Source organism: Monodelphis domestica, chromosome 7 (genome assembly GCF_027887165.1).
Source record: "Monodelphis domestica isolate mMonDom1 chromosome 7, mMonDom1.pri, whole genome shotgun sequence".
Classification (NCBI taxonomy): Eukaryota; Metazoa; Chordata; class Mammalia; order Didelphimorphia; family Didelphidae; genus Monodelphis; species Monodelphis domestica.
The window spans coordinates 38,802,045-38,824,045 of record NC_077233.1 but is presented as its reverse complement, the minus strand read 5'-3'; the positions used below and the strand labels follow the sequence as shown (position 1 = coordinate 38,824,045).

At 36.1% G+C, this 22,001-nt stretch overlaps 1 long non-coding RNA gene across 1 annotated transcript; it reads left to right on the top strand.

The window, feature by feature from the left end:
* Positions 1 to 1,542: 1,542 nt before the first annotated feature.
* On the top strand, positions 1,543 to 21,384 carry LOC130455656 (uncharacterized). The gene is made up of 3 exons (XR_008913764.1): positions 1,543 to 1,608; positions 18,494 to 18,661; positions 20,940 to 21,384. It is a non-coding gene; the product is annotated as an uncharacterized LOC130455656 (long non-coding RNA).
* The last annotated feature ends 617 nt before the right edge of the window (positions 21,385 to 22,001 follow it).

Genomic DNA, 22,001 nt, shown 5'->3' with positions numbered 1-22,001 from the left:
CTTTGAATTCCCCTTCAATAGGAAGTGAAAAGTTACTAAATGAGATTTCCAAAGATCTGTGCTTTAAAAAATTATCTTCTCATTTTAAAACAGTATCTTATCAGTTGTTTTACAAACTCTGCCAGATATGACGGGCAGTAATTCCCATAACTCCAAAACTGGCCTCTTTAAAAAGAGGCAGGCAACTTTCAAATCAAAGGAAAAAGCCAATTTTAAAGGTTATACTAGTGATTGAAGGCTGTGCTATCAATCCAATGAAACATTAGATCCTCTTACTTGGCTAAAGTAGAAGATGGACTCATAATGAAAGGAAGGGATCTTTTAAACTTTATTGAATCAATCTATCAAAGGTAAGAAGAAGAGCTTAAATAAAGGAGGACATATTGAACACCATGGAATAGAACTTATTATTAGCGTAGAGGTGCAACCTGGATAGTAGTGACTGGTGTCAGTGTCTATGCTGGGAGCAGAGGACAAACTAGATATACTGTAGAAAATTAATATTGAATTGAGAATTATTTTCCCTTTATCCCCTCTGGGGGGGGGGACTTTTGATTTTAAAGCTACAAACAGTATTTCTTTCACAATATAAAAGTGGGTTAGGTTCTCCCTCTTTTTGTCTAAATGTTTTGCTTTTGTTAATGATAACAAGGTTAACGGCATATCAGTGGGCTGGCTTTTGTTATAGGCAAGTTGGAGACTGAGTCCTTGTTTATATATAAATAAAAACTCTTTTAAGTGATGAAATAAGCTAGCCCTAATAACCATGGGAAGAGGGCTAGGCAGTCACTTGGGGTATTTAGTTCCAGGTCCAGGAGGAAAGATATTAGACTCCTCCAGAAATCCTCCTCTTCCTAGGATGAAGTGAAGAAAAAGGAGTTGAGATCTCTGATTCTACTTCCTGCATGCCTGTTTTCTAATTAGAAATGTCCAGAGGAGGGACTGGATGAAAATATCAGAAGGTATGTATGATGGCCTTTACAACACCAAATCATTCTCTCATTTCTCAGCCAGCCTAGCAACTGTGCAGGGTATACACTAGTGTACAGAGTAGAAGTTGAAGGGACCTTGAAAATGTCAAGGTACACTCTCTTTAACCCCTATAAGAAAAAATATAACTGGTGGAAATCATAACTTAAAATAGAATGCTTTATTGAAAGAGAAAAAGAAATGGAGGAAGTACTGTCTCAAGCCATTGACCAAGACAACTGCCCACAAATTCACAAGAAAGATTTCATATTTATAGGAGAATCCTGATGCAATCAATCCTCCAAGATGTGAATTTTAGATTTATTCCACCCTGCTTAGTCTTCAGAATTTTAGCAACCAGAAATGTATACACCCCCACTTAAGGATTAAGTGTGGGGGAGGATGGTCTGTGACCCATATGTGCTAGCAAGTGACAAATCAGAAAAAAACTGACTGATATCCTAAGCCAAGTTAAGCCATCATTGGTACATGTAAGACACAGGAAGTGATGTTAAGAATTGCCTTTATATTTCATGTCACTTCCTGTGAGAGGGACATTAGTCGGCTTTTTGAGGTGGTTCTTGACTTGGAGGGCTGGAGCATGGAGACCTGAGTCTGCTTCCCTTAGGCTACCACTTGGTGAGTGTTAAGGCTGAATCCTCTTTCCCTGACTTTCTGAAGGCACCAGTCTCTAAGAAGCCCCTTCATCTTGGAGGAAGCCTTGTGGCTGGAAGCCAAGCTAGATTTAATCTTCTGGGAAGGCCATTTGGCTGAGGCCTCTGAACTCCCCCCAGCTCAGGCCAGGCCAGAGTAGATCTTCTACCCTTTTCCCTCTTTCTCCCTCATTCTTAATTTCTTCCTTCTATTGTAAATAAACCACCATAAAGTTCTATTCTGACTTCAGTATTTTATTAGGATTTAGAATTTAAATCCCTAGGGACCATTAAATAATATATTCAGTCTCAACTTTAAAATTTACCCTTAACAAAGAAGGGATTATATCATTTTTACAATGGTTGGAAACAGAATGTTGAATAGCTTTACCATGGCTTTACAATGAACACATTCAAGCTAATTAACATCTTCAAGAAACTGGAAAATAGTTTTATAGTGGATATATTCAAACATTTTAACATTTCAAAGAAATGATAAAGGGTCGAAGACAAAGGTTTTAATCTAGAAATAAAGGGCAGGAATATTATACAAAGAGAGGAGGAGATCAAATCTGAGTGGGTCTGATGTTAAGCCTTTAAGTTTGACTACCTGGAAGAAGCCTTAATATAATGGGAGAGATTTCTATAACAAACTGGTGCTCAAGACTACTTAAGATCTGATCACTGAGTACTTTTAGGATATAAAATTATCAGCTTGAGACTCCTGCCCCAGTTAAACTCGCTTAAGATTTTATAGCCTTTGTAAGGACTGGGGTAGAGGACCAGCTTTTTTACTAACTTTTTGGAGACATGAATAACCATGAATAACTTGAAAATAATACACTAATTTCTCACTCCACACACTAGCTAGTTAGAAATCTTGAGGGGCCTTTTCATAAATTAAAAATAAAATTGAAAATGCAGCCTCCAGATAATTTCATTCATTACAATACCAAGGAAAAGCAGCTTCAGGACTCTACAATTTGAAGTCTAGATGAAAAGGATTTCCAAGACTTCTGAGTTACCTCACCTTTGCCCCCTTTTCCACATTTGCCCTAAGCTTGAGTAAATTTTTTCTACACTCTGTAAATAGTTGTGGGAGATACTGTCATAAACTTTGGAGTGAAATATCTTTTAACAACTTACCTTACTCCTTTAATTAACATGCCTAATAAAAAAACTATTTTAAATTTGGCTGGGCAATAGATACCAATTGATAATCATCATGGAAAAATATGCTGGTAGGGATTTTGATCTATTGTATAAAGAAAAAAAATCATTCCCTTTATGTCCTGTAGAGTCATGCCTCCTTTCTCTTGGTTTCTAGCATGCCAGTGCAAGTGGAAAGTAAGCCCAGAGTCTACTACAATAAGATAATAGATTCAGAAAAATGTTAGAAGTTACCTAGTCCAGTCTTTCATATGACATATGAAAAAATCAAGAAGTTGAAGAGACTTCCCAACATTGTAGAGATAGTAAGTAGTAGACCTCAATTTGGAGTCTTTTCAGTTCATCTTTATGATGCTATTTGGGGTTTTCTCTACAAAGGCACCAGGGTATTTGGCATTTCCTTCTAAGCTCACTTCACAGAAGAGGAAACTGAGGTAAAGAGCAATAAGTGATTTACCCAGGATCACTCAGCCAGTAAGTGTCTGAGACCAGATTTTACTCCACTGTACCACCTAACAGTCCCTTACCTTTGAACTAAATTCCACTAATAAACCATTTTTCTTCTTGGAGTTCTATGTTGCCTACCCTGGCATCATCATTCTTTGTCACACCCAGGCTCACAATCTAAGTGACATCCTCAATTCCTCACTTTCTCTCATCTCCTATGTTCAATCTCTTGCTAAATCTTGTACATTTCAACATCATCATATAACTAATATGTGCCTCTTTGTCTCTTATGACAATGCTAGTATTTTAGTGCAAGGCCTCATTACCTCATGACTGGACTATTACAATTACCTCTTGGTTAGTCTTTCTGTCTCAAGTTTCTGCCTAATCCAGTTCATCTTCCATTCAACCACCAAATTAATATTTCTAAATTGGAACTCTGACCATGTTACAACCCCTTTGAATAAACCCCAATGACTCCCTATTACTTGCCTCTGGGATCAAATATAAAATCCAATTTTCATATTTGAAAGCTGCTCGAAATCTCCTCTAATCCTAAATTTTCCGTCTTATTAAATCTTACCCTTTACAACCCAATGACACTGGCCTTCTTGCTCTCCCTCAAAGAAGATAATCTATTTTCAGACTGAGTCTTTGTAGAGGCTACCTCCCATGCTTAGAGTGCTCTCTATTCATCTCTGCTGCTTAGAGTCCTTACCTTCCTTCAAGTCCAAGCCGGAACCCCATCTTCTACAAGAAATCTTTCCAGATCTCTCTTACTTCTAGTGCCTTCCTTCCGTTGATTACTGATCCTGACTATATCTTGTTTGTACATAATTGTTTGAATATTGTCTTCTCAATTGATTGTGAGCTCCTTGAAAGGAAAGACTATTAAAAAATTTCTTTATAATCTCAACGACTGGCACAGTGTCTGACACATAGTAAGCATTTAGCATATGCTTGTTGACTAACTATCTACTCCTATTCCAAAAAAATAAATAAATAAAACAATAAATAAATGAATAAAGATAATGGAGTATAACCTAAAAAAATAAATGAATAAATAAATAAATAAACCAACATAGTACTGCCAAAAAAGAAGTTTGTTCAGGCAAAGGCATAACAAGTCTTAAAAGCACTCTATGACAAGGCTGACTGACTGTTCTGAGATGGATTAAAAAAAAAAACAGAATAATAAAATTACAAGATCTAATGGAAATAAGGAACTCTAGAGGCCATTAAATTTGAACTCAAATCTGACCAAAAATTCCTTCTACAATATCTCCCAAGAAATGATCACCTGGCCTATGCTTGAAAGATCTCCATGGAGAGGGTCCCACCTGAAGCAGTCCATTTTGCTTTTAGACAGCTCTATTTTTTATAACGTTTTCCTCCAACTGCTAATATAGGCCTAAACCTGACACACTGAAACTTCCTTCCAGTGCCTCTCCTTCTTTGCTCTGGGGTCCAGCAAAATGAGTCTCATCTTTCTTTCATATGACAGCTTTCCAAATGCTTGAAGAGAGCTAAGACAATACTAGTATTTTCTCTTTAACAGATTAAACATTATGAAGTCTTTTGAACTGCCTATTAGGTGTGTTTAAAAATCCTTTCATTGGCCTATCCACAACCTTCTCGAAACCCTCTAGGTCATTTTTATCTCTACTAAAATTTTGTGGTGTCCAGAACTAAACACAAAAGTATAGCGCAAATAGGAAATAATAGAGGAAAATGACCTCCTATCTTTCTCTGAACCCTGATCATTTGCTCTTTTGCCTGCCATATCAGTCATCTTCAGCTATCAATACCTTAAAAAAAAATCTTACATCTTTTTCCATAAGAAAAGTTGACTAATCTCATCTCATCTATTATGTATTCGTATATGTTGTATAAGAAGTGTTCAGGGAAGAACAATGATACTGGTATGAGGGCTTGGTCTGCCCTTTGTAAAAATAATAAGCAATGAATTGATTATGGATATAAACTGATTAGTTACTCTGCTTTCTGTACTTATAAAGTATCTTCAGTTTATATAAATGAAATGAAGCTCATAAATGAATTTCTCTTCAGGGCCAGGTGCAAGGACACTAAGGAGATCCTCATTATACAAAAATAAACTATTTATTGAGACTATAAGGATATAAAAAGATTTCTAACTCTAAGGGATTCTAATTCCACCCAAATAAAACTCCCTGGTTCTTCAAGGAACAGCTTTTCCTGTTTCCACAGGCTATACTGCTCCTTCCTGATCTGACTAACCCAAATTTTCCTTATTCTACAATAACTAACACTAATATCCTTATAAGAAGTATAAAATTCTTAACTTTGTCTCCAAGTTATAAAAATAACAAAGGCCAGCTTGCTGAGCCTCAGCAAAAACCAAGTTAGGACTCTGAGCCTTAGCAGACTTAGAGTCCAAACCAAAGACTAGGTCTTTCTTTGGTCTTCTCAGATATAAAAAATAATTTATGAAACAGCAATAGACAGTCACTAGTGTTTCCCAAGTTGGAAAAGGAAAGTCACTTAGTTCCTTCTGGTTTTCCCTCCTTTCCTTCTACTTGAGATACTGAGAAGAGAGAGAGAAAAAAATGCCACCTGCTCCCAGCACTCTGAGAGAGAGGTACTGCCATTCCCCAGAATAATTGCTACATCTGGAAAGAGTAACTGCCACAGAAAAACCATTATACCTCCCACATACACTGTCAACATTTGAAACTGACACTGTCTCAGATTTGTTTCAAACTCCAATTATTTCTCAACCCAGCTTCTTCACTTCTTATCTCTAAACTAATGTAATAAGACTTAATTTCTAATACCATCCTTAAGCCTTTCAGTATTTCTTTCTTCTTTTGGGGTCCACTTGTCACCTAATTCTCATCTTTGGCTCCATAAAGCTCTAAAGTAGCATGTGAGGTGGCTACACCCTGGAAAACCACCTTGACATGTGGGATAAACCAGATAGGGAGTAATTAACAGTCCTCAAACCCCAGTGACTTGGGGTTGGGGGAGATGTCTATCCCATGCATATGAAGAGTATGTGAACTTTCAATTATTCCACCCTACTTAGACCTTACTTTATGGGAAGATAAAGTTGTAATCTCCTGATTGAACAATGAAGGTACTTAGCTCTTACCTTACAATGAAGCTAGAACTTTAAGCTAAGTCTATTTTTAGATTTTAATACAAAAAAGGTGTTAAGTAACTATAAAGGTTAAATTAATCACAAAAAGGTTAAGTAACTAACAAAAGGTGAACTTAACAAAGAAGTGTTAAGTAACTCTAAAGATATAATCTAATCAAAGAAGATGAAGACTAAAGAATGGGAATTTAGAGGAGGGGACACAAGAGGGAAAGATCTATATATTTGGCTCACTTCCTCTCTCCGTAACCTTTGGCGGCAGAGAGGTGGCTGACAGCAGCGTAGCTGGCCTTTTGGCATCTTGACATGGCTACAGCTATTTTCTGGTTCGGTGGTGAGTTTCTGGCTGAAGTTTCCCTCCTTTACTTTTCAACTTTATCTTCTTAGAAGTCTCTCATCTTCTTCAGAGACCTAGAGGTGGAGATTTTAAACTCCCTCTGGCACAGGCCAGGTGGGAGAAATCCTATATCCTCTTCCCTCCTTCTCCTTAAATTCCTTCCCTCTATATTAACTAAAATTACCATAAATTTCCAGACTGACTTGGGTATTTTATTTAGGATTTTCCCCTGGCAACCAATTAATTTGAATTTAAGTCACAATCCTAAAATTATCTTTACAAGTACCCTAGTTTAAAGGACAGGTGAGGACAATTTGTTCTAATAGACATCAAGAAAGCTGGAAAAAGAATACCTAAAATCTTGAGTCTTTCTGTTGGTTCTCTTTTATAGCATTTTATTCTATGAATACTTATTGCCCTCACAGAGGTTCTTTTTTCCCCTTTATCATTTGTTTTTCACTTTTATACTTTTTCATTCCTCTTACATTTTCAAGTTAAAGTCCCCATGGCCAAATTCACAAGACATAGGTCAGAGTTTCTTAACTTCATAGAAAGATTTCAGTTGCTCCATGAAGTTTTATGGTGGAAAAAAATACATCTTTATTTCTACCTACCTTTGGTTTCTTTTAAAATCTTATACTTTTGATTTTAAAAACATGATTCTATTAAAGGGTCTAAAAGGCTTCATCAAATTGCCATTGAGGTCTATGACCCAGAAAAAAAGCTGAGAATATCTGCTCTAGGCAAATATATATTTTCTAAGAACTAATTTGATCAACTACACCATTGGCCAAGAATCATTCTCCACTTTATTGTTCCATTGGGTGAAGAAACCTTAGGCAAAAATAACTTTTGGGTCTGAAAACAATTCCATACATAACACAGAAAGTTTCCAACTTACAAATGGGTTTGGCTAAAATGGTTTTTAAATTGGATACCTGGTAGTGACAATAGTGAAATTGTTATTTGAAGCATAACTCCCATACAGTCTCAAAACAAAAAGAAATGTGAAAAAATTCTAGTAATTAAAATTTTATGAACATGAAAAGAAGAAATCACAGTGGAAAAACTGTAAATTGGTGGTCAAACTTCCTATAGTTTGCCCTCTCTCTAAACACACCAATCTCTCCTGTGTGTTGGTCATGTTCAGTGCCAATCTCCTGGGAGGCTGGTATTTCAAATGGCAGCTGCAGTTGCCTCTCCCCAGGTTCCTTCCAGAAATGACTTTATAAGAACTTCATTAAGGTCATTACCCTGGGCAAATTCCATCAGTAGAGGATTCACAATAGCATGATTTCTAGGCTCCTTTCTCTCTAGGTAACTATGTAAGAACATCCTCCACAACCTCCCTGAAAACACAGGAATTTATTTGAATTCACTGCTTTTGTGTGATTGGTTAAATAGAAAACATTCATCCTGCCCAACTCTATGATAACAATGAGTTTTAATGTGTCTATATACCTACTATAGTAGTAAAAGAAGAGATAAGTAATAAGGGGAAAGGCTTGAATATTTTGTTCTTTATAAACCAAAAACATTGTAGGGTTTTTTGTAAAGACCTAATAGATTGGAAAGTAACTTCAGTGGATCAAGAAAGGAGTTAGAAATACACTCCCACTGCAGCCCAAATATGAGCAAAGAATGGATAGAAATGCCTTCCATTTCTAACAAGCATGTGAATCTCATGAAAGTAAGTTATGGACCATATAAAGGAGGCTTTAGAGTGGGAAGAGGAGGGGAATTTGGAGACTGGTTGAGATGAAGGAAAATATCAACTTTTATGATTAAGAGTTGTATTTTCCTGAACTTAATTGCACCCTAGATGTAGGAGTCTATGAGGTCCTGGGGGACAGTAAACTCCAGAATGATTATAGATCATACCTAATTTATGAATTGGTATTCCCTGAAGGTCAGTACTGCAAAAAGGTTGTTCAAGGAAAAATACAAATGAATAAAATATAAATTAAGAAAAGTAAAAAAAAAAATAAGAAGATAGAAAAAGTATTATAATTGCACCAGTTTAAGGATGGAATGGTTGAAAAAACAAAATCTTAACATTGTCAAAGCATTACTTTTTATTTTTAAATGTATTTTTAAATTTTGTGTCATATTAGATTAATCCCCCACTATATGCCTCCCTATATGTAACACAGAAAGCATTGCTTATTTAAAAAAAAAGAAAAAAAACAGAGCATTTTAGGAAAACTGAAACATCAATCAAATTTGACAGTATATTCAATGTTCCACATCCATAGTCCCCATCTCTGCAAGTAAGGCAGGGAAGCCCTGAATTTCAAGAGAAACAAGAGAGAGTAAAGATGGAACATATATTTTATAGTCCATGAATTGGAGAATCAAATTCAAAATAGCCTAACTTGAAATGGAAATAAGGATATCAACTTCCTGAAATGGAAGCCAAAATAGAAAGTAACATAAATTAAATAAATTAATTTGGGGCTAAGGAATAACTTTGAGGAATAAGTCTGAGTCATCATATCATATGATTGAAAAGAATGAGTCAAAAAGCATAGATGGTAGGTCCGACAATCAGTGTGTATTTCTGAAGTTAGTTATATATACCAGTCATTCTGTGTCCTGGTTTTCTAATGGGGAAATAAAATGTAAGTAACTAGTTACTTAAAAGAAACATATAAGGAAGATTGAAAATAAACCCAAAAGGCTTCACGTAAACATTAGGCTTAACTGTTAATTGGAGAATAATAAGGAATTTTGAAAAGGAGGAAGAAGACTGGAAGCATGTAGGAATTTAGCCAAGAAGGGGAGAACTGGTACTAAATGATACTGGGAACAAGTGCAAATTTTTGTTTTTGGAGATAGAAGACATGGCATCATGAAAGAAACAAATAGAGAGTGAAGATAAAGAGAATAGAATAATCCTCTTGAGAAAATGGAAGAAACTGGAATTTGAGGATGCATCTAAAGGGGATCGCCTTGGAAAGGAGATGGGACATGGTGTAAGGATAATTTATGGTCATGACCTCATCTAAATTTAATTTTTGGTCACCAGGAGATATCCCAAATAAAATACCCAAGTCAGTTTGGAAATATATGGTGGTTTAATCAACATGTAGGGAAGAGATCAAGGAGAAGAGAGAGGTAAAAGTATAGGATTTCTCCCACCCTGCCTGTGCCAGGGGGAGTTCAAAGTCCTCCTCCATGAGGTCTTTGAAGATTAGAGGCTTTCTCTAAGAGGATAGTGTTTGGAATGTAAAGGAGAGAAAAATCAACCTAAACTTCGAGAGATCTCAGAGAAGTCGCCTCACACGAACTAGGTTACTAGGCTTCCTCCAGTATGGTATCAAGGAAAACTCAACACTAAACCCAGACAATAGCAGCTGCCGTGCCAAGATGCCAACACACTCAGCAAGCTGCCACCACCCATCTCTCCACCTTCAAAGAGGCTGGAGAGAGGAAGTGATGTGAAATATATAGAAGGTTTTACATCACTTTCCTGTGTCTCACATGTACCAATGATATCTTTGGCTTGACTTAGGACAGCCCAGAGGTCTGTCAGTTGTTTCTAATTTGTCATTTGCTAGCACATGTCTGTCATAGGCCATCCTCCTAAATACTTAATCCTTAAGTAGGGGTGTAGACATTCCTGATTTTGTTAAACTAAGTAGGGTGAAGTAATTTAAAGTTCACAATGGCACCATCTGAACCTAGAAGAAAGGAGGGTAGATGATTAGGGAAGACACCTGAGTGATATGAAAAAAGAAAGAAAGTAAAAATGAGATCTCAGGATGAACGGCCTCTCTTTTTTGATGAAGCATTTAGTGAGAAACTCAGTTGAAGAAAATAGGTATGGGTTAGCATAAGAACCTTGATGTTCTAGTATGAAGAGTGGGATAATGGACTTCCTTGAATAAAAATATTTAGAGCAGAACTTTTTTGTGGTGGCAAAGAATTGGAAACTGAAGGGATGTCTGTCAATTGGGGGTACAGTTTAATAAGTGGTGGTATATTGGAATAGTATTTTGTTATAGGAAATGACTAACAGAATGATCATAAAAAAATCTGGAAAGACTTACGAGAAATGACACAATAGTAAGTAATCAGAACCAGAAAGATGTTGTACACAGTAAGAGTAATAATGTAATATGATCAAATGTGAATGACTTAACTATTATCAACAATGCAAGGATCCAGAAAAACCCCAAAGGACTCATTAAGGGAGACAAATGGCAAGATTTTTACAATAATTCAGATAAGATCTGAGATGGGACTAAAGTAGAATGATAACAATGTGTAAAAAAAAAAAGATAGCTATAAGAGATATTGCAGATAGACGATCAAAAGACTTAAACAGTTATACAAATGCCACCAAAATTTTTCTCATGGTTTTACAAACCACAAGTTCAGAAACTCTTAGACCAACTCCTATACCTATAACTGCTCCTTATTGCTATCCATTGCTGAACCATTATCCACTTGGCAGCCTCTTATTGGAGTATATTCTTGTGCCTCTGTATCTTTGTCAGGTGGTCTCATCTCCATTTTTTAAAGTTTAACCAAAGGACCAATTCTTCCACTGATCCCTTCTAATCTCCATGGCTGACAATAATCTTCCCTTTCCAAGAACATGTTTTCTATTTCTTCTGTAATTCTTTTTTAATATTCTGTGGTATTGCTGTAAGAATTTGAGTCAATACTTCTCTTAGACCTTAAGAGGCAATAAGGTAGAGTAGTGGATAAAGCCCTACACTTGCAATCAGGAAAATGTTGTTCAGTCATTCATTTGTGTCTGGCTCTACATGACCCCATGAGCTTTTGTCCATACGGCTTTCTTGACAAAGATAATAGAGTGGCTTATTTTCTTCCTGAGTGAATCCCCATTTTTCAGACGAAGAATTGAAGCAAATAGAGGTTGTGTGATTTGCCCAGGGCCACACAGCTAATGTCTTGAGGCCAGATTTTAATTCATATCTTCCTAATGTGACTCTAAGCCTAATGTTCTATCAACTATATCACCTAGAAAGATCTGAGTATAAATTCTGCCTCAGGTACTTCTTTGATGTGTGACCCTCAACAAAAATTTAAACTCCTTAATTGTAGTAGTAGTAGTCTCTCAGTAAGTGAGGATGACTATTATCTTTGTGTGTTTTTGTGCACAAAGACACTTGTGCATGAAGATTTAAGTGGAAAAGTCGATGCACAGAGACAGTCCCACTCTCCCGGCATTGGAAGCCTGGGTCCAGTGGCACGAAAAGTTGTTACATCTGGAGACTTCCTCAGCTGCATTGGATGGCCGGGTTGTCCTTTGTGCTCCAACACGCCCTGAGCACTCCACAGTGCTTTGCTGCGTCGCCATCTCAGCCGTTGAACCTTTTTATTGGTTTCTTCCGCCTGTTCCGCCGAAGCAGTCTTCACATGCTGAGTGAGCAAAACCCTGGTTCACCAGGGGTCTACGACCTGATGGCTACCCTCACAAGGTTTAGCCGGCCTGTGGAAGCCGTTGCCCGGGGTGTGGCCGCTGCTGCATGCTAGCAGATACTAGGAGCCACAAGTGAGAGCTGGGTGTCAGGTGAGGGTCAGAGGTTGGAGAGCTGCCCTAGAAGGGAAGGACAAGCCCTCCATATCAAAGATACTACTCCTCCCTGAGTACCCCATACACCCCAAACTCCTTAATTGACAAATAGTCAAAAGATACAAATGGGTAATTTTCAGATGAAGAAATCAAAACTATCTAATTATATGATAAAATGATCCAAATATTAATCAGAGAAATACAAATGAAAGAATTTATGAGCAATCAGGCTGGCTAATATTACCAAAAAAAATGATAAATGTTGGAGGGGATATGGTAAAGTTAGAATACTAATACACTACTGGTAAAACTATGAAGAGATACAGCCATTCTGGAGAGCAATCTGGAATTGTAGAGACAGGGCCCTAAGACTGTGAATAATACTCTTTGACCCAGCAATACCACTACTTGAGCTTTTTAGCCATGAGAAAGATTGACCCACAGAAGTCAGAGAATAGCAACACCTTGTAGCTTGTTAGAGTCATCCACAGCTTGTATCCAATGTCATCTACACTCCTAGGTTAAGCACCAGAATGAGACTCAAAGGAAATATCAATTAATCGGTTATTCTTAATCATCTACTTTATGTAGGATTATTATGCTACTCTGTGAGGGAACACAATTTTGGATTAGAAATGATTCTATTATTAATAAAGATGCAAAGATGGGGGAAAGGATTCATTTGAACCAAAATACTTTTAATAGCTCTCTTTGTTTTGTGTTTGTCTGTCTGTTTTGCGGCAAAGAACTAGAAATTGAAGGGGTGTCTGCCAATTGGAGAATGACTGAACAAATTGTGATATGTGATTTTAGTGGAATACTATTGTACCATATGTAAAGATGAATAGGATGACTACCAAAAATCCTAGAAAAATTATTTAAAGTGATATAAAGTGAAGTGAGCAGAACCAGGAGAATATTGTACAGTAACCACAAAGATGTATGATGATCAAGTACGAATGAATGAACTATCATCAACAATGCAAGGATCCAGGGCACCTTGGCGGGATTCATGACGATAAAGGCTCTCCACTGGTATAGAGGGGCCTGAAAGAATCTAAATGCAGATGGAAGCATACCATTCTTCTCTTTATTCCTCCATGAATTTTTCCCTAATGTAACCAATATATATCGTGTTTCACAACATGATGAACATGGAAATATATACTGTAGGATCATGCATATACTACCTATAACAAATTACTTGCCATATGGAGGAGGAGACGGGGATAAAGGGAAGGAGAGAACAGGGATTACAAAATGTCAAAAAAGTTATTAAAATGATAGCAACATGCAAAAACAATTTTAAAAACAAGTAATTTTATCCTTCTCTGCCTGTTTTATTATCTTAAAATGAAGCTATTAATAGTTATTAAAATGATACCAACATGTCAAAAATTGTTTTTAAAAAATAATTTCAGTCTTCTCAGTCTCAGTTTTATCACCTATAGAATGAAGATATTAATCCTACCCCCTTGTTATGAAGATCAGGAAAGAGGGAGATATCTTGTAATTTTAAAGTAACAAACTAATTCTCTCTCTCTCTCTCTCTCTCTCTCTCTATATATATATATATATATATATATATATGTGTGTGTGTATATATATATACATATAAATCACTTTGTATACCTTAAAATTATATGTGAATATTATTATGTTATTATGTACATGTGTAATATATCATTATGTATCTTTATTAATAAAAAACCATTTCTTATCATAACTTGCTTTCCCTCACAGCATAGCACAATACCCTACATAATGTAAATGATTAAGAATAACTGATTAATTGATATTTCCTTCAAATCCTATTCTGATGCTTAACCAAGGAGTGTAGATGACATCAAATACAAGCTCTGGATGGCTCTAACAAGCTACAAGGTGTTGAGGCCTGGCCTGGTTGTATTCTCTGACTTCTGTGGGTCAACCTTTCTCATGGCATGTTATGTCCCAGTAACTGCTGGAGACTGTCCATTAAGATGTGAAGAAGTTGGAATATACCTGAGTGGAGAATAAACCAGGACTGGTTAATCTTAGATCCTTTGAGGGTTTGAAGGATATAGCTATTATAAATATATAAACCCATGTGTAGAGCAGCCACTTGGCCTAGTAGATCATTTCCTGGAGTTGAAATGTTGAAGATACACTTTCCTGAATTCAAATCTAGCCTTGGACACTTACTAGCCATGTGACCCTAAGCAACTCACTTACTCATGTTTGCCTCAGTTTCCTCATCTGCAAAATGTGTGAGAGGATATCATCTAATTCAGGATACTCATCTTGGGACTATATTAATAATTGATTCTCTTCTTGGGCAGTTGTCAAACTGGAAATTGAATTGAGAAAACTTGTTTTTGAATCCTACCTGAAACTCTTACTGGCTGTGGGATCCTGGCCAAATGTAAAATGAATTGGAGAAGGAAATGACTGACCATTCCATGTCTTAGCCAAGAAAACCCCAAATGGGGTCATCAAAAGTTGAATATGCTTGAAATGACTAAACAACAAAACATACATGTAAGAGACAGCTTCAGATTTTATATTCTAGGACATGAAAGTCATTCTTTTTAGCCAATTTCATAGAATTTTATATGTGTTTCATACCTAAGAATTTTTTTTTAATTCTTGAATTTCTTGTTCCAATGAGCACATAAAGGTCCATAGAATGAGAGGTTTACAGCTGAAAAGGATCTCTTTAGTCCAAGCTGCTAATGTTACAGATAAGGAAACTGAGGCACAGAGAATTTAAATAGCTTGTCCAGGATCCCACAGCCAGCAAGAGTTTCAGGTAGGATTCAAATACAAGTGTTCTTAATTCAAATTCCAGTTTGACACCATGGAGAGAATCTATTATTAATATGGCCCCTGAGATGAGTATCCTGAATTAGAGCATATCCTCTCACAATTGAAGAACATAATGACTCACTGGAAATACAGGTAAATCTTATTACCCAAGACCAAAGAAGCTTAACTAAGGCTTCTCTTACTTTGGGGAAAGTTCTAAATGCTAATAGGATAATTGAACTTGTTTAGTCTAGGCTACAGGATATATATTTTTTATGAATCTATTTCCAGTAGCACAGTTATTTCTACAGGGGAATGAGCATTACAGAAACCAATAGTCTTTCTCCCTATATTCCTATTTACTACCCTTCTATTAATATGACAAATGATGGATAAACAATGCTGTCCTTTTTCATTGTTTACTTTCCTATGTTCCCATGTTGTCTTGTTGTTATGATTGTATTAGCAATTAGTAAAGGGAGAATTAGCATGGCATCTCCTTATTAACATCAACCTATTAATTTACATTGGGAATTCCCTCTACAGATTCTTACTTTGCATTGAATCACCTGAGGTTTATGAGAGACATCTCATTATAAAATTAATTCTGAAAGAAGCAAGATTTTGCCCTTACCGTCTTCCAGGAGGGACCCTTTGACAGATGGTCTTTTATATTGTACACTTACCTCTGTTAAATACTATGGAGTGAACATATCTTATTTTTTTGAATGATATGATTCATGTTAGAATTTCACAAATAGCAAGGAAGCAAGAACCTTATTTATATTTAATATTGACTTCAATTTTATTTGAAAGAACTTTCTAAAATTTGTATTTCAGTTACCCTTTATTGTTCTTGAAATATTTTAAAGAAATTATGATTTACTTATCCTTATAGGGCAGAACTCAGTTTACTATGTAATAATCATTTTCATCTACTTATCATGTAATAGTTATCATAACTTGTTATAATAGCTGGCTACCAAGTTTCTTACTGAAATAATTTCATTTTATCTTCACAATAATCCTTATGAGGGGCAGATAGTTGATATAGTAAATAGAGCATCATATCCAGAATTGGGAAAACCCAGGTTCAAATCTGGCGTCAGACACTTCCTAGCTGTGTGACCCTGGGGAAGTCACTTATCTCTTTTTGCCTAGTCCTTGCCCTTCTGACTTAGAGATATTACCAAGACAGGAAGTAAGGCTTTAAATTTTTTAAAATAAATAGTGTGAGGTAGGCACTACAAGTATTATGATGCTTATTTTATAGACTTGGAAAAAATAAAGCTGAGAATTATTAAGGGGTTTTTCCAAGGCTGTAGAACTAAGTATCTGAAGCAAGAGTAGAATCCATGCCTTTCTGACAAAACTCCAGGATTCCCAAAGATGAGTTCATTTGCAGATGGTATTGTACTGATTGCATGAAGCATTAGATTATTTTAAAGTCTTCCACAACCACTAAAAAAATTTTGGCTGTTAGATTGTCATAAATACTCCTTTGGAAGCTATTCATCACAAGAATATATGAATCCACATCCTATGTAGATATAGATTTAATTAAAATGGGGAACTCAAGGTGTGGGAACTCCCTTCCTCAGGCATGTCACAACCTGTTTTAGGAGATGAATCCTGGGGGGTTGCTTGATACTCAGATCAATTGACTGATTTACCCAAAGGCAAACAACTAGGAAGTGTAAGAGAGAGGATTTATAAACTATGTAGTTCTTCCGAATTCCAAGATTAACATGCTACCTAACCTGTATCTGCCTAGACATGGTTTGTCTAAGTACACATACATATAGTATGTATGTATGTATATATATATATATGTATATATATATATATATGGACTTATTCACACATAAACGTGTGGATATAGCATTCATATCTTGCATCTTTATCTTTATATCTATATTGAACATGTATACATTTACATTTCTTCATATATATACATATATGTATATGTATGTATCTATTCAGAAAAATACCCCAAAGTTACTATGTGTTCAGTGTCACTAGATCTTGCCTTTTCTGCAGGCGGCATCCACAAATCATGGCAGTTGGTTTTCTCAACACTTCTCTCAAACAGTGCATTCAATAATAAACTTTACCAACAGAAATAGCTTCCTTAGAAAGGAGTGAATACAACACTTGTATTATTATAAGCAGTGTAACTAATGTTTGCTGTGTTGGCAAGAATTGTTCATTTCTATTCTGGATAAGAGAAAATAGAAGATAGGCATCAGTAGTTAGACATGGTCTTGTTCCTTTTAGCTGACCTAACTGAAGAGGGCATTTTCCTTGGAGGTTAAAATGGAACAAGTAGAGAACTCATTGGATTTTAACTGAGGAAGCAAAGGAGATAAAGCTTGGAATAAATAATATTAGATTTGGAGTTATGGCATAGATTGAATGTCATCATTGACAATGTGACCTTGGATGTGTCACTTAATAAAACTCTTGAATTTATAGATGGATTCACATTTGATTTGGCATAGTAAAAGGAGTTGCTATTCCAACATCACAAACTTTTAAATTACATCAGGTAGATAAATAACACACCCAATGTGCTGGTCTGTACAATGACAGTTGTAATATTGGCATCTTTTTTGAGTAGAATGAAGAATAGTTGGATTCTAGATACTTGAGAGTTGGGGAGGGGGCCTTTTCCTGAATATAACCACATAGATTGCAGGATTTCTGTAAATGGATTTTCTTGTAATGTTTTAGAAACCCAAGGAAGAAGGAAAAATCTCTAATAAGCTGAGAATAATCTGATAAACAATTCTCTTAATTTATTCTCACACTTCCCATCGCTTCAATTAGAGGTGAGAGTCTTCTTTTAGCAATAAACCAACTCAGACTCATAATTTATCAGTGAATATTTTTAACTCCTTGAAGGGTCCTACTTATTACAAAGATTAAAAAAGAAATAATTTCAGGTTAAAGGTTGGGTGAGGGTTGAGTTCTAACAGCTGGTAAAGGATGATAGGAAAAGAATGTCCTTTAGGTAGTGACATTTAAGCTGAAGCTTAAGAGTAGTTAGGAATTCCAACTTATGGGGGTGAGAAAGGAGAGTTCCAGGCATCTGCAAAGTATATGGATATGTAAAATGAAGTGTCATGTGCAGGAAAAAAGAAGTAGGCCTATTTTGTTGAATTGGAGTGTAAATGAGGCTGGGCAATGCAAAAGTAGCCTCGAAATAGAAAGTGGAATGAGATTATTAAAGATTTTAAATTTCCCCAAAGAGAAGTATCAGTTTTATCCCAGAGATAAAAGAAAACCCTTGAAGCTTCTTGAATAAGGAAATGTGCATGTTCTTTTTCCTTAAAAGAATCTAAAGTTCCTTGAAGGCAAGGATATTTTGTTTGTTTGTTTGGTTTTTTTTTTTTTGGAACATGATCCTTAGCTACTCACTCACCTTTTACTTAAACTGACAGGTGAGGGTCCCGGAGTATGATGGATGACTTCACTTCATTTGCTGCCTCTTGGAGCTTGCATTCTGAGGATACCTTGGAATCCACAGGCTGAGATTTCTGGGATCAGCTGTGTCAGCTGTCCTCCTGTCTCTGGAGATCCCTCCTGGTCCATATCGAGGAACTGAATGAGTGAGTACCATAGAGTCTATGGGTGCCAGGACCAAAGGGCAGAAACTTAAGCCTCACTGATAAAAAAATAAATTACTCTTGAGGCCCAAAGAATGATAAATAGACCCCTGATTTATACTAGGTTGGGCCAGTAGGAGAAAAGATGTGAGGAAGGAATGTGCATTGCTGAGTGTGATTGCTGAGGGCCTTGTCAGCTGTGGTCACTCCCAGCAGAATGGAGTCCTTGGTCCCTTGCTACTGTAGTGGCAGAACTGCCCTCAGGCTCTGATTGGAACACCTGAGGTCATATACCCTCTGGGGTTTGAGTAGGAGACCAGGAGTATATCTGACACTGGACTATAAAAACTGGAATTTTTAAAAGAGGCCCCCCCAAAAAAACAAACATGAGACTAGGTCCTGAAAACTGAGATAACATGTCTCAACACTAGGAACCCTGGGACTCCAGGAAAAAACTGTCCATTGACCTAGCTACTAAAATAAAAAAAAAAATTATTTAATAAAAATGAGAAAGCAAAGGAGAAAGAACCCAACTATTGATAGGTATTATAGGGACAGGGAAGACTTTGGCTCAAACAAAGATGATAGTGTAATAAAGAACACCTCCCTCAAAAATAGTAAATACAGTAAATGGCTGCAAACTCAAAAAGAGCTTTTGGAAAAAACTTTAAAAAGACATCAAATACCAAATGAAAAATGTGAAGGAAATTTTAGGGAAAAAAAAAGCAATGCAAGAAAATTAAGAAAATTTTGAATAAAAAGATCATCCAAATGGAAACAGAGATCCAGAAAATTACAGAATGAAGTAATTTATTTAAACTAGAACTGAACAAGGGAAAACTAACAATTTCCAAAGACAATAAGAAATAATACAGCAAAATGAAAAGAATGAAATAGTAGAAAAGAATAGGAAACATCATACCACAAAAATAACTGAATTGGGTAAGAGTTGAGACACCATACTCCAAGAAATCATCAAAGAAAAATGCCCAGAAATTCTAGAATCAGAGGGTGAAATAAATATATATATAGAGAGAGAGAATCTACTGATCATCACCTCAAAGAGATCCAAAAATGAAAATATTCAGGAACATTCAGGATGAGAGGAAAATACCCCCAAGGAATAATGAGGGGGGGGATTTAAGTACTGTGTACCTACAGTCAAAATAGCACAAGACTGAGCATCTACAACATTAAAAGAACACAGTTCATAGAATACAGCATTTTGTAAAGGAAAAGAACTGGGCTTAAAACTAAGAATAATGTATCCAGCAAAGATAAGCCTAATTGTAAAAGGTAAAAAACGGATGTTTGATTAATTAAAGGAGTTTCAAACATTTCTATGTAAAAACCCAGAACCCACCAGAAAATTTGACCTATAAGAAAAATACTATGATAATGGAAGAGTAATCATAAAAAACCCAAATTATTTACTCCCCTATGAGAAAATGACATCTAGGGCACCTAGGAATGTCATCATTGCTTGGGTATTTTGAAAAGGAGAATATGAAAAGGAAGATTTGAGGTTGAGATGAGTGTAATGAAATGAGCCATAATAGTAGTGGAGTAGACCAAGAGGAAGTAGGGTGAAATGGCTTTCTCATATGGAAGTGGAATGAATGAGGAACTGCCATAGAGAAGGGAAGGAAGTGAATGGAGGTCTGCTAGTACTAGACCCCAATTCTCTTCAAACCAGGGAAGAAAAGAGAATGACATACATAATTAGAAAAGTAAGATTTTTCTAATGTATAGAAAAAAAAGGAAGAAAGGGGGATAGGATAAGGGAGGAACTGGGAGTCCCTCTGGGGGACTGAGGGAATAAGAGAAGGATGAGTGGGTTAAAGGAAAGGAGGGCAAGGGGATAAGTAAATGAAGGAAAAGGGAGCATATTGTAAGGGGAGTACATATCAAGAGATGGGGGGGTAAGGTGAGAGGATACAGAGAAACTCTTAGAACAAGATAAGGGAGAGATTTTTAGAGTCAAATCATATCAAAAATTAGGAGGGCATGGTTTGGGGAATAAGGAAAATATTTCTGGCAAGGTGAAAAGAATAGGAATAAAAAATGGGAAGGTGGGAAGTGGGAGGGAAGGAAGACAATAAGAAGGATTTGGGAGAAGGGAGGTGAATTGGAGAAGTATTGGTCAAAGGAAATTGGACATTTGAGGAGGAATATGGTGGAAAGAAAGAGGGCGATAGACAATGAGAATAAATGCAATAGATGGAAATGTACAGCTAGTAACTATGACATTGAGTGTAAATGTGAATAAATTCATCCACAGGAAGAAAATAGATCAAAAGTGGGAAGAATCAAAAGCCAGGAGCTGACAATGTATTGTTCACAAGAAACACACTGAAAATGAGAAGATACATAGAGTGAAGTTGAGGGGTTGGAACAGAATATTCTATGCCTCCGCTGATCCAGAGAAGGCAGGAGTAGTCATCATGACCACTAACACAGTTAAGTGCTAAAATGGGTATAATTGGAAGTGATGAACAGGGTAACTGCATTATGTTTGGAGATACTCCGGATAATAAAGCTCTACCAATATTGGACCTGTATGCATCAAGAGTTATTGGGCCCAGATGTTTTAAGAAAAAAGTAATGAGATAGAGATGGAAATAGGTAACAACATAATAATAGTGGGTAACTTTAATTTTCCCTTCTCAGAACTAAATAACTAACTGAAAAACAAATAAGAAAGAAGGTAAGGAGATGAATAGAACCTTAGATAAGTTAAATATGATAGAAATCTGGAAAACCCTCCCCCACACACAAAGCTTGTAGTAGATCTAAGCCTGAGGATAGAAATAACCCAAGCATAGTTTCTGGTGGTACAACAATGATTTAGAGAGAATAAATATTCTGTAAAAGTGTTACTCTAAAATTCATCATATTCTGGACTTACTTCTGCATTCCTGGGGAGTTGTGGCATTGGGGGGAAAAAAAAAAAGTTCTACTTGCTATGACCATGCTGGAAAGACTTGGTTTTGGAAAGAATGAGGTCCTGGCAACCGATCGTTATCTGCTGCCTAAGTAACAAATTAGTTAAATATGACCCTGGTAATGTATGCTAACTAAGAATAAGATTTATTAATTTGATTTACTTAAGTGCTGATAAGAACATGGAGAAATGGACCTAATATTACTTTGCTAGAGCAGCTGTAAATTCTTGTTTTGAAAACAAGATGGAAATATACATTGAGAACTTTAAAGCTATTCATGCTCTTTGACCTAATGATCACATTAGTAGGATTAGGCCCCAAAGGCATTATTGACAGGTTAAAAAGTTATGTGTGTATTAAACATATTCATGGAAGCCTTTTTTGACAAAATAACTAGA